This window comes from Acartia tonsa, chromosome 11 (genome assembly GCF_053477335.1).
Source record: "Acartia tonsa isolate MP-2025a chromosome 11, ASM5347733v1, whole genome shotgun sequence".
Lineage (NCBI taxonomy): Eukaryota > Metazoa > Arthropoda > Copepoda > Calanoida > Acartiidae > Acartia > Acartia tonsa.
In genome coordinates, this window is record NC_137270.1 from 12,702,082 (window position 1) to 12,716,638 (window position 14,557).

The following is a 14,557-nucleotide window of genomic DNA, read 5'->3' on the forward strand; positions in this document are numbered from 1 at the left end:
TTGGGTTACATATCAAACAATAGTTTTCTAAGCCAAAAAGGTAAAAGCCTAACCTTCATAGATTTTAGCTAAACAAATCATTGCTGCAAGAAAACCTAACCATTCAATTTAAGGGTTTCAAAATATTTACCCAATTTTAAAACCATTAATCACAAAAAAAATATTTAAGGAAGTTAAATTTGTCAAAATTTGTTAATAAAGCAGGATAAATTAATTAATGATTAAAATTGTTTAATTTTTAACATTTGATTTTTTTTTGATTATTAACTATTTACCTAACAGTCTGATTTTTCAAAGAAAATTTATTAAAGACAAGTATCTGTTCTCGAGATACATCTGGTCAAACATACATAAAATCTATTACTTTGTCAATGTTTCTTAAAATCAAGTATTTTTTTGGTTAAGAGGAAAAATGTGAATGTTGAATAAATGAAAGAATTGTAATATATCATTTTAAGACATCTTTTTTTAACAGGGAAAAAGTAATAAATAATTGAACAAATTACATGGAGGCAGGTTATTGTTAGAGTTGTCCTATCGATTTCAAACTTGGCATGATGATTACTTTAACAGCCAGATTCAATTTATGTTACAACTGAGAATCCTGTACAGCATCCCATTACAGACAATTTTCCACGTATATTAAAATAATATAATAGAAATAATCCAGCTTTGTTATGCTGGGCCTTTGCCCCTCGGGTCTAACAAAACTGGAATATCTTTCAATATCCGGGAAAATCTGTTTATAATACGATGCCATAATTAACTATTCTGGAATCATATTGGTACGAAATCTATTGTTTTAAAATATTATTTTTCGTTTTCCCCGTTTTTATGATAAAATCTAAGGTATTTATATCTTTAATGTTATCTAATAATTCTTCTTTCTTCCTTTCTTGATGTTGTGTGAGCGCGCGTAGCTTTAATTCAATACACTTTGTCTGTTCGTCTGTACAGACCAAAAGTATTGATCTAAAAAAATTTAAGATCACATTTTTTTCATACTTTGGTATTTAATTAAGTCATAGTGTAATACAGTGGCGTAAACAGGGTTTTGTCAGATGCATTTGTTTTTATAGGGGGGGGGGGGGATTAAAATTTTTTTTTGAGGGGGGGGTCAACTTTAACTCTCTCACTTGGTCGTCCTTGTGGCCTAATTTTATTATGATGGGGTTGTTGAGTAGCCCCTTACTCCGCACTCCAATATTTAAATTGATTTGCTTAGCTGCGCTTCTTATAGATTAGTGTCATCCTTGTTTTTTCATCTCATATAAACTTGAAAGAGTTGTTTGTTACTTCTTTTAAATTCAAATGCATTTTTTATGATTTTTAATATTTCTTACTTTTAAAGCTTTCATTTTGAGAAATGTTTTAAATAATAGACTAAAAGATTAAACATATGCGGACGTATAAATGTGTATATTTTATAAACACATTATTCTATCTCATTTTTATGATGATGAAATTAATAAATACTTGATGTACCGATTGAGTAAAATATAGAGTAGCAATACTTCTTTAAATGAAAGATAGGAGAAGGTATCGCCATAGATTTATATACAATCTGAATTTTGATTAAAATTAATTCTAATCCGCCCCATTTTAATCTTATTTCTATACATTTTTCTAGCAATTAGACATCTATTAGTTTGAACTATTATACACAGAAAAATTTGAACTTTATCTTTCATAGCCGCCCTACGTGCCTTGCCTACTCGGAAGAAAGGGACTTTATATTGATTTGTATCTATAGTTTTATATATAGGTTCTCTTATTTGTTGACACTTTTATAAAATCTTCATTGGTAGGTTTAAACTTTTTCTCACATAATTTAGCTTTGGAAGTAGTATTTTTCATAATTGTTGGTGTACATCACTTTATTGTCCATTGTCTTTTCCCTTCAGATTACAGAGGTCTATAAAATCCGAACGTGCAGACCCAAGTTATATATTAGCTGCGCTACTTTTGACAGCACTGGTTATCTGATACAAATTTTAGAAAGCCTGAAAAACAAGCACATTTGTCACCCGTGATCAGAGAGGGAGGGGACATTAGACTGTTAATTATACTGGTACCCAAAGTTTTATCTTATTCAAGGCTCAACATCTTTGGGTAACTTTAATGAATTTTTATTGATTAGTTCTGAACTAGCATTGTCTAAACGTTTCAACCGATAATTTAGATCTACAGAGGGGGTAATTTTGTTATTTACCATTAGAGATGTAGATAAATTTATCGTCCATTGTCTTATCCCTTTGGATCCCTGCCTGTGCTAGAAAGCTAAAACAAGAACGATTATGGCCATTGCAGAAATAAAGAGATGGGACAATGGCCAATTAATTGATATATCCTCAAATAATTATATACAAAATTACTTTTTAAACATAAAATTATTGTTAGAAAAGTCATTTTGTGCAACTCAATCAAGTGTTAATTTACCCATAAAGTTCAAGCTAACGAATTATGGTCGTACGGACAATATAGAATCCTAATCATAGAGAAGCTTCTCTGAAAACAAGAGTATCTATTATGCATTGTTGTCATAAACTTGGCTACTAAAATCAAAACAAATAGTGGTGTGCATTTGATTTAGCAAATAATTAGATCCGAAATTGTTTACATAAATACTTAAAAGCTGAACGAAAAGTATAATTTATAATATGTGAATTGAATAATCTACTTGTAGCCATAGATTTTCTTTACCAACTATTTAGACGATTTTTGCTAATTATTTGGAAGATTTCTTAAGTTATTTTAAATGGACATACGATTTTGTATAGTTTGCTTTATAAAGTTGTATATATAAATCATTTTAGCGCTTATAAAACTTTTAAAATGGTTTTACAAAATATCAAATTGCAATAATAGTACGTCAAAATGAAGCTTTTTATTTACGATAAAAATAGGGGGATTATGTATGTTTTTTTTTCACAATAAATCAATCCCTCCCCACCAATTTTAAAGTGTTGAATATTGAAAAAAATTGTATTTTTGAATCACCCCCATAAAGTAAAACTGCACCAAATAAAGTCTTGTAGATTATAGATAACTAAGCGAGAGAGAAAGAGAGGGAGAGAGGGAATAGATAAATTGATAAAAGAGACAGGTACATTTGTAGATAAATAGATAAACAAAGAGAAAGCAATTGCTACCGAGCGAGATAGATAGAAAGATAGATAGAAAGATAGACAGAAATACAACTGACAGACAAACATACAGATATAAAGACAGGCCGAAAGATAGAATAATGGACAGATAGTCAGACAGACGGAAAGATAGCTATGTAAATAAATAGAAAGACAGAACAAAAGATAGATTATATATATAAATATTTGATACATAAAAGACTAATATCCTATTAAATAAAGTAGTAAGCTTTTTTTGTCTGTAGCGAAGTATATCGCTAACCGCTGAAACGATATGGTTCTCCTTAACAGTGAGGCTTCTTGAAGGTGCAGAGGGGGTTTTAGGCTATTTCATTTTTATAAATAAGTGTACCGGGTATGGGGTTTTAGACCATTTTTCTGCCCATCATATTCCTTCAAATATAGAGCCTCTAGATGCTAGGGGCGCAGCCGCTAGTATATAACAAAGAAATAGATAGAAAAATCTGACAAATAAAAAAATAACTTTTGCTTCTTTATATGATTAAAGTAGCCTTGATGTTTCATAATAATCTTTTTGATCATTTATTTCAATTTGTTGTAACTTCGCTTTACTTATATGGACAAAATCTACCCTGTTTTTTAAATAAATAATGATTCTTAAAATATGGGCGGAGTTATTTTATTTGAAAAGGAGAAATAAATTATTTTATGTGCATTCCCATCCGCAAATGTTTCATGTTAGCAAATAATCTGCACCTCATATTAATACAGCATCACATAATGTCTTTTTACATTTACTTCACTTATAGAATTAACTATTTCTTAACTTATTGAAAATCTAAAAAAAATATAGGGACTCCATCAATATGTTATTATTTAAATGTTGCACCAGATTTTCATGAACTCTAATAGAGTGAAATTTGCTAAATTAACAATACCCCTTTTACTCCATCCCCTCCCTTCATACAGGATGAACGAACTAACCAATAAATAAGGTTTATGTTAGCAATATAAACTTGGGACAATTTTTTCCCGCTGTCAATATATGCTCGTATATTCTACATCCATTTATTGATCTAATGCGGAAATTATCTCCCACCAAAAAGTTTTAAAAGATAATTTCTCTTCCTCAATTCAATAGAATTTCGGAGTTACAGGGATATGTCAGTGGCAAACAAGTTAATCTTCCCTGTAAAATTCTACTTATTTTCAATGGGTAAAAAATGGATGTAGATTAATTAAACCGAGATTGTCCATTCCCTGCTTTCTGTAACCTTTATTAGCTGAGAACTTTTTAGATAATGATAAGACAATGTATAAATTGACTACATAACCTGTTGTGATAAATAAAATAACCCTTTTATAGAATGAATTCAAATTCGATATGTCTCCAACAAATGAGAGAGGTTGTTGATAAAACTAGGGTTGGGCCGGATATCCGGCCATTTTCAATATCCGGCCGGATACCGGATATTGAAACTATCCGGCCGGATATCCGGCTCTATAATTTTTTATACTTTACACCAAAAATCTCTGCTTTTTAAAATCTTAAATGGCTATAATTTTCTTATTATTGAAGCTAGAAGAACATTTTTTTTGAATAAGTTTAACTTTATGTAAATTTATATAAGATTTCTGAAGAAATTTTTTTTTACTACTTTAATATCTGGTAATTTGGGCGGTTATCCGGCCGGATATCCGGTAATTTGGCCGGATAACCGGATATTTGCCGGATATCCGGCGTTGGCCGGATATCCGGCCGGTTACCAGATATCCGGCATTTGAAATCAGCCGGATATCCGGTATCCGGCCAAAAAAGTATCCGGCCCAACCCTAAATAAAACTTCAGGTACCAGAATAATTCACAGTCCAATGTCCACTTATTTCCTGATCCAAACAAGTTATATTTATTTAAAAGTGCGCTGCACTGATATATGTTTGCTTCTTCTTTGTTTGTTGACCCACAGGTCAAAGAGAATAGCTAATAATGCACACTAAATCATAAGTAATGACTTAGAAATTATATTTTAGGTATTTTTACTTTTTTACCATAAAAAAAAAGAGATTAATCATTTTATTTGTTTGTACATTAAACCCTTTAATTACAGAACGTTTGTATTTAAGTTTTAATGGGAGTGATGATAAGAAATGTCAAAGAATTCTGCATTTTCGATTTCACTGCAGCTTTCAAATGCTACTGTACATAAAGCTTTTTTTTTTTGTAAGTTAAAATCTCGGTAACCACTTTATCGATTGATTTATCATTTTTGCGGATGTTTTGCATTGTTCCCTGGATGGTTTTAGGCTAATTTTAACTCCGCATTTTCTAGAAATTCCATATATTTTCAGCCTTGTAATTATTTTACATACATATGTAGATGAATAAAAATTGTCCTTTTATGTTTGGTAAATATTATCAGGTCTTTGAAAAATTTATAGTTTCTTAAATTCTACAATTTTATAGACATATTCTTTTGATACTTAACTAATCCTTAATAAGTTGGTCCAATCATGAGCCCTTTAATCTACAGAAGTGGCAATTTTGTTTGTCATCATCGGGGATGTACCTTGTGTCGACTCTCAATTGGATTTATGAAAATCAACCAATGGTGTCGGGAATATTAACACAGACAACTAGCAGAAAACAGTAGACGAAAAAGGTCATTGGAAAAGGGGGGAGGTAGTTATCTGTATATACATCTAAATTATAGATCAGTTGATTAATCTATTGTAAATTATCTTATCCCTTAAAATCCCTGCAAATTTTTTTATTTTAAGGGATGGTTCAAATACCCATCCTCCCCACTGTAAAATTACTTCTATCAATTTTCTCCCCGGAATTTTTCATAAACCCAGGAGTGGCTGCAAATCTGCCAACCCATGGCTTTTAATGGGTACCAATAACGTCGGAAAATTTACAAGGGAGGGAAGGGGCATTGTTGTTTATCATTGGGGATGTATATCAATTCACCATACGTTGTCGTTAACGATTCCTGGAATTTAATGTACCTATAAATCTCTATGTTGAGAATTCTCAATGTTTAATGTTGTACTTATTAATTATGACCAAAATTGTCATTTTATTGATTTATTGTTTAAGGCATTTTAAAAGCGAAGCTTTTCTATAATTAGGGTCGGTCCGTCCGTCCGTACGTCCGTACGTGCGTAACGGATAGCTTTTTTCCTTAATTTAGGCATGTTAGAATTGTCCTATCGATTTCAAACTTTGCATGGTGATTCCTTTAGTAGTTAGGTACGATTTAGAAAACGTAGCAACTCTATAATCATTACCAAAATGTCCGTACGTCCATTTTAAACATGTTGATTTATTTACTTTTTTAACAACTAACTTTTATGTGATCTAATCATCCGATTGATCTGAATTTTGGTATAATGATTACTGGGACAACAAAGTATAATGTCCTAAAAATGTAAGTATGTCTATAAACATTATCCTGTATCCAGCAGTTTTTCAACAAATTTACATACAATTTTGCTTTGACTCTTATACATTTAAATGCTGATTATTCAGTTCTGACACTATACAAGTGTTAATGTCCGTTTGTCCTACCGTTTCAGTGCTACGCTTTTATGGATGTTGTCATCCTTGTTTTTATAATAAAGTAGAAAATTTTTATGTAAATCTATATATACTGAGGCAGAATTTTGTATTTTTATCTTGAAAGAAATATGAAACTTTGGATTAATAAATGGGTTGGCAACTCTCTAAGTGGTCATCCTTGGGCCAGGGTCAAGGAGGGGTAAATCCCTCCCACACCCCGCTTATTTATTTTATTCTAAGTATTCATAGATACTCAAAAAGGGTTGGGATACAAAAATGTGATTTTATGTTATTGTGAAAATTCGGCATATCAACGAGTACCTATTTTTAGTTTCTTTAAATTTGTGCTATTAAAACGCTATAGACAAAATAAAATTGATCCTTAAGAGATATACTTCTGAAATTACTTATGAAGATTTTACAGCGTCCAATCTACAATATAACTCATTTCATCCATTTTTGCCTGCGCACCTAGCATCGGAAGGGGGAAGACAGAAAAATAGCTTAACACAGTTCCATAGCTTTAAACCATCCTATGACCAATGTGAATCTTTTCCAAAATTAAAAACTCAATCGTAGCCCCACAGTGAAAACGAACATATATAATATATTTCACGCTAATACTACATAATTGGTTTTCTACATAATTTTTTTTTAATGTTTTCTTCTTTTCTCTAAAGTTAGGAACTTGAGTTTGTCTTTACCGTTTACAAGTTCTATGTAATCTGACAACGATAATTGTAATAATTTACATCGACTGTCGGATAATACATAAAAGTGGTAATTACTGACATATTAGTGACTTTTTTTACTCTTCATAAGGAATTTTGACTCTATGGTATTTACATGAAAGAGGTCTTTGATTGTATATTCTTATGGGATATTGACTACGTCGTCTTAAGTTGATTTAATTAGGGTTGGCAATCCGTATCCGAATCCGGGATCCGGAATCCGCCTATTTTGGCTAATTTTGGAATCCGGATCCGAATCCGGAATCCGTTTTTTAATAGCGGATTCGGATTCTTAATTGGTAGGCTTAAATTAGCGTCTTGAGGTTTTTCTTTTAACTCCGCCTTTTTGAAGACTAAGATTATCATGTATTATATATAATATCTTTTGAAATCTGGTTCGATTCTCGGAAGTGAATTATAGATAACAACAAGAACATTAATTTTTAGGGCATATGTAGCACTTAACTTTTTTAATTTAAAATATTGCTAGAATCCGGAATCCGAATCCGGAATCCGCCAAAAATAAGAATCCGGAATCCGCGGGAATCCGCCTTTTTTTGACGGATTCTTGTAAGAATCCGAATCCGGTCCAAAAATTTAAGGGATTGCCATCCCTAGATTTAATATTAGCAAAAAAATTTGACATCCATTCCTGACCCCTACCCTAAGTATGTTTTTACAGTCATTCAAGGGGGAAGATTTATTTATCTGCTATTGACCTATAACATTAGATAAAACATTAAAACTAAAATATTACTTAATTTTAAGCGGACCTATTTTAAAATAAAATAAATTTATTTTAATATCTTATAATTATACTAAATAAGACGTGGAATTATATTCATAAATATAAATTTACTAATTGCTTAGCCCCTAGCTCTAGGGGCGGTGGCAGGAGGTCAGCAAAATAGCATAAAACCACCCCAAGACATTTATAAATTTAAGTGAATATAGTTTTGAAAAGTGGTTAAAAACTGTAAAAAACATAAAAAATGATTTAAATTGTTAAAATTGTTGGAAATCTGAATTTGTACCTAGACTTACCTAACCTAACTTAATAAATGAACCGTAGAAATAACATATAACATTACCTAAAATGAAAAAAGACAATTAAAATATCATTATAAAACAAGGATTTTCTTCTATTAAAAACAAAAGTAAGGTTTTTTTTTAGTTTCGCTTCTGATTAAACTGATTTAGTAAGTTTCACGGGTGGGTATTTGTAGTTAGATATATCTTAGTGTTGCTTGAAAAACATTAAGAAAAGCTTTTCCAGCACGGCTTGGAAACCAATGAATATCCGTTGGATTAGAACCGGTTCTCAGCCATACTGAAAAATCAATTTTCCACGAATACTAAAATAAAATTCATAAAATTTGTGCCAGTTTTTTTTTTCTTCTGGGCACTCGGCCCCTCGGGGCTAACAAAACTGGTTCTTATATTTTTTCATTCTAATATCCGCGAAAGGCTGTATATAATACGGTGTGATAAATATTAAATCATCCGTTTACATATCCTTGTATCTCCTGAGAAAACCCATAAATATTTGATTGGACAAAAAATCGCCAGTTGTTCAGCTGATATCAGAGATTCTAATGGATTAACAATGGGCGATAAATTTATATACATCAACAATGACGACAACAAGTCATCCCTTCTGTAGATCTAAGTTATTGGTTGAAAAGTTTGGACACTTCTAGTTTTAACAACACAAATAAGATACAAAAATCCCCAAATTTTTAAACCAATAAATGAGAGATCGTGTTTATAAAACTTTGGGGACCAGTGTCCCATTCATCCCGGGTATTTACTTCTTTTATACAACGCGCTGTAAAGTATTTTTCATACTCCAATTTTGGCGTCAAGGAAAATTTTTATATGGCCTAGAAGAAAATTCATTGATTTGCAGGGAGGGGGGGAGGGGCCATTGGGCTGTTTTTTTTACACAAGTCCCCAAAGTTTCATAATAATGTTTTCCTATTCATTTACTTATCAACTTTGGAGACTTTTAATAAATTTAGATTGGATGGTTCATTAAGTTTAGTGTGGAAACGTTTCAACCAATTGAAGGGGTATTTTTGTATTAGGGATGCCATCATCTTATCCCTTTAGATCCCTAACAATTTGGATTTATTTTAATCATGGAATTTGAATTTCTCGTATTCATTCGAATCCGGTGGTTAGGAACTGGTTTGCATCCATACGAAAAAACTATGTCTAGCACCGTATTATATCCAGCTTTCTACGAATATAAAAATATACAATTATAAAACTAAAACCAGGTTTTCAGCCTGTGCCTTCGACACCTCGGGGCTAAAAAAACTGGTTTTAATCTTATAATTGTACATTCTATATCCGCGGAAAGCTGTTTATAATACGATGCGAGAAATAACTATTATTTCTTTACACCATAGATTTTGCAAAATTACCAAATAAAAAATTATGCCATGTTTTATTTTAATCAGATCATTATTTCACGCGAGAAAATCAAATCATAAGCAGTATGATTTATTCCAAAACACCTTTTCATGCTTTGTTTATTTATGGGTATAATAAATTTATTTTAAAATCATAGATTCCTATTACTTAGAGTAAAAAAAACACTTGTTTATTCCCCCTGTAACAAGGATGACAACATCGATAAAAGCGATGCTCTGAAACGGTAGGACAAACGGACTTGTATAGTGTCAGAACTGAATAATCAGAATATAAATGAATAAGAGTCAAAGCAAAATTGTGAGCAAATTTGTTGAAAAACTTCTTGATGTATACAGGATAATCTTTATGGACATACTTACATTTTTATGACTTGATTATAGAGTCGCTTGCTTGTAATATTGTACTTTGATGTCAACATGTAAAAAATCAACATGTTTAAAATGGACGTACGAACATTCTGGTAATGATTATAGAGTTGCTAAACTTTCTAAATCATACCTAACTACTACAGGAATCACCATGCAAAGTTTGAAATCGATAGGATAATTCTAACATGCCTAAATTAACGAAAAAAGCTATCTGTCTCAGACGTACGGACGAACGGACCGACCTTAATTATAGAAATCTTCGCTTTAAAAAAGAATACATTTTCTTTGATGAACACTATTTCAACATGCTATATTATAATGAAATAAAGTATGTACTTTACATTTCTAATACTGAAAGCGCTTTTGGACTCTGCTAGTTTGTACTATCCAATCAAGATTTTAGCTAACTAATGAGATAATTGGTTAACAGTATAAAGTACCCTCGACCCTCCCTGATATGTAGAATTAGTGTAAAGACATTGTTATTTAGCATTTGTGTTTTTAAATAGCTAATAATTTTAAAAACTCTTGTTGATTCAGACCTTCTAATTATAAAGCTCTACAATCTGTGACTTATCTTTATTTTTTGTTTAGTTGGGGCCTGAATATTAAATTTCTAATTTCTAATGTTTCCTTGCGCATCTACTCTGTTGTTGAATTGTATGTAAATAAAACTCACGGCAGTAGCGTAAATGTTAGCGTGCCTTTTTGCCGTCAGGGAGGTGTCGGGTTCGAGTCTGGCCCACACCGCGCGTCATAATAGAGACGATAAAATGTTACATACTGCAGGATGGCACGTGACAATTGAGAATAGGGGGATTGTCTTGGCCCATTAACAGACAAGTGTAGTGCAATCACAGGGTTGGTTGACTGTCAGGTGTTACTGAACATAATATCAATACAAGCGGATGATACTCTGGCTTACTTGAAATCGAAGAAGAAATACGCCCCAACGAGGTAGTATAAATTACACTTCTGTCTGCGAATTATTACTACTTGTAGCTGCTACTAGGGGTTTACTTACTGGAGTCTAAACGAGCTTAAAGGGCTACACGAAGATACACCAAAAATCAAAAACCCAATCTGAAGTGAAAGGAGGGCAGTAAAATAGCTTAAAACCATCACAAGGCACTTTGGATAACAGAAATCTTAAAGCATTACAAAATAGGATTATCTACCTATATAACAGTTAATGTTCTTTTTCTTCTCTAAAATTAGTTTGCTGCAATTATTATTATTATTAAAAACACAAAACTTAGCTTTGGACACAATTGCCCTTGTTAATCTAAATTAATATTCAAGACAGAATGTATTATTTATAATAAAGATAGCGTTAATAAAATATTAAGTACAACATTGAAATTCATTTAATTTGTTATGGACAGAACGATTATATCTCCTAAAATAATTACTCAACAGAATTAAAAAAGTAAGGTATTAAATTAAAAAACTTTCGCCACCCCCCCACCCTCACCCCTCCCTAAAAAAGGTAACCGAAAAATTATTTTTTGATATTCTATGATTTTAATTGATTAAATGTTATTGTTATGTTCTAAGAATAATTTATAAACCCTTGCTATACAGTTAAGAAAGTTAAAATATATTTTTTGGCGGCATCATTTTTAAAACCCCCATTTGGTAGATTACCAATTGACAATTCGTGATTTTTTTTTTGGTGAAAAATTGACAAATTCTTTGCTTACATATATGTAGTATCTTAATATTTTTTTTCTTAAAATCAGCCAATTAAAAACCTTTTTTTTTGTACATTTTATATATGATAATGAAAAATAAGAAAATATTTTTATCTTAATATATTTTATTCATTTAAAGTTTTGAATTTTTACATAATTGCCTTTTTGGTAGTTTTGAAAGGAAATACATATGAGCATTTTTGTTTGTTCAATATAAATGATTTTTTCGTGAACTTAACAAATATTTTTTTTATGTATTATATGTATGGATATAGATTTGTCATTTTTTAAAGAAAAAAAAACACGTTATTCTTTAAAACATAAACAGGCATACAGGCATACAAACAGTACTTCATAAATACATAATACAGTTTTTAAGTTTTTTAGAACATCCAAGCTTTTTTTTTGAGGGGGGTAAAATGAGATATTTGAATAGATTGAGGAGAGTAATCTTAAGATTTTTTTAAAGTTTGAGGGGGGTAAACACCCCTTTAACCCCATCCCCTCCCAATAGGACGTCTATTCATTAAATGATTTTAAAAATAAAAATTACATCTTTACTATTTATTGAGCAATGTATGAAAGTTACAAAAAATGTGACAAATAAGTTTCCTTTGTGAGGCGACAAAGGGGGTCTTTTTCACACATCCCATGCCTCCCCCCTATAAAAACCTCGTTCAAATTGGTATCATTTTGTATATTTTAGGAGCACAGTTACTCTAAAACTTTTTGTACGTAAGTCCAAAATATAGTTATTATTGAGTTTGAATGTTTTTAATTTTCTTTTCGATTACAAACAAACTTTCAATTGTAAAACGCAACTTTTTCAGGAAATAGATAACCATAATCGGTGTTTTGAAGTCTAAATTTGCGAAATACAGTGATTTTATTTTTTTGCTCGTAAAAGTGGTATAAACCCCAAATTCACAGAATTATTATAGAATTCAAATTGATTAAAATCAATGACTTAGATATAAGCTACCTATGATTTTTGTCTTCCTTGTTTAATTCAAATTCAAATGTTTGAATCGATTAGATTCTTGAGACGGATAGGAAAACAATTTTCTCTCCCAAAATTTCAGGGATTAGGCATAACATTTCAATACAAGGACGTTTATGTTCAATAGTATACTTACAAACAATAAATAATATTATAATGCTATACATGATTTTTAAGTATGGCTGAGAATAGGTTCAAATTCAACTGATATTAATCAGTTTCAAAGCAATACTAGAAAAAAATGTTTCTAATGTCTCAAAACATGATCAAAATATTGCAGTCCTATAAGTACTGTAGTTTACTTTTCTTTTTCAATTATCTAGAACATTGTTGAATTGTTTTTGCTGCCCTACCTAAATTTAATCATTTTTATGCATTACTGTCAAACCGACTATACACACATCCCCTAACCCTGTTTTAATTCCCAAAGACGTTTTCTATAGAAAAACATTGATTTTTAATATGATACGATTGAGACATTTATTGGCGGGGTGTTAATTGAAAATTGCGGATTTTTTGTTTAAAAAAGCTTTCTGTTATATAAAGATAACTTTAAACATCCTTTAGCATTTTTAAAAGTATTACTTTTGATACCTACTTAGATATATTAACGCTATTCTAAAAATGACCTGAATGTGGAAACACTAGAACGACATCAATCCATCTGTATCCAATATATAAAAATTGAGAAATACCAGCCTTAAAAATGAGAACCCAGAAATTAGCTCCATAATTAATTTATAGTAAGTTGCACTATTTTTTACTTTTTAACAAAAAGATGCTCTTACAATTATAAGGAAATTTTAACTTTTCTTTAACTTTTAAACAGTGAATACCATTATGTATATGATGTTATAGTACATAGAATTAAGACATACCTAAAATAATAAAATAACATATAAATATTAATCATCTTTAATTTGGATAATATATAGAGGATCGGAATTACCATTTGGTCTTACCATTAGAACCAGGTCTCAGGTTGGGGTAAAATCAGCGGGTAAACTGAGGATTTTGCAACAACCAGGTATCATGGGCGTCCGGAGTTTTTGGAGGAGGGGCTGGGTCAGATCACAACAAGATTGTGATGTGAACCAGTCAAAAATTCAATCTCTCCACGCGAGACTGGATAGGGAAGGAGGGGGAGATCCCAGGATTGAACCTAAACCTGCCTGAACTAATCATGAACCTACAAAGTGTTGTTGTTTTAATAGTGTTTTCATGTAAAGGGATAATAGGACCAGTTTCACACAGACCACAAACTAAAGAACGTAGGATACGAGCAAATGCAAGGGTTTTTATTACTTAAAGTCCACTCAAAAAGGGTCAATGACAAAGGGAGGGAAATGTGAAAAGTTGATATATTTTTGATGGGAGGTTGCGTGATCCATATTAATCTATTATACTTATATGAGGTTGCGTGATTTTCCCGTATAATATAATCAGCTGGGTTGAGTGTATGAGTGTGTGTGTCTTATGCATACGTGTCTGTATGAAACACGCATGTGTGTGTGTCAGAACTAGTTGTTTGTCTGTCGGTAGTGTACACCAATTTCAAACATCATATTTTTCTATACAACAAGTGAATAATTTTCCAAATGTGTGAAGCGTATATTCTTTTAATCATTTTTACTTTCTTTTAGGTTTTAATAGTTT

General features: G+C 31.1%; 1 protein-coding gene across 2 annotated transcripts in view; it reads right to left on the reverse strand.

The window, feature by feature from the left end:
• The window catches only part of LOC145331048 (uncharacterized), a 456,415-nt gene that overhangs the window by 137,515 nt on the left and 304,343 nt on the right, over positions 1–14,557 (reverse strand). The gene's annotated exons all lie outside the window — the stretch shown is intronic.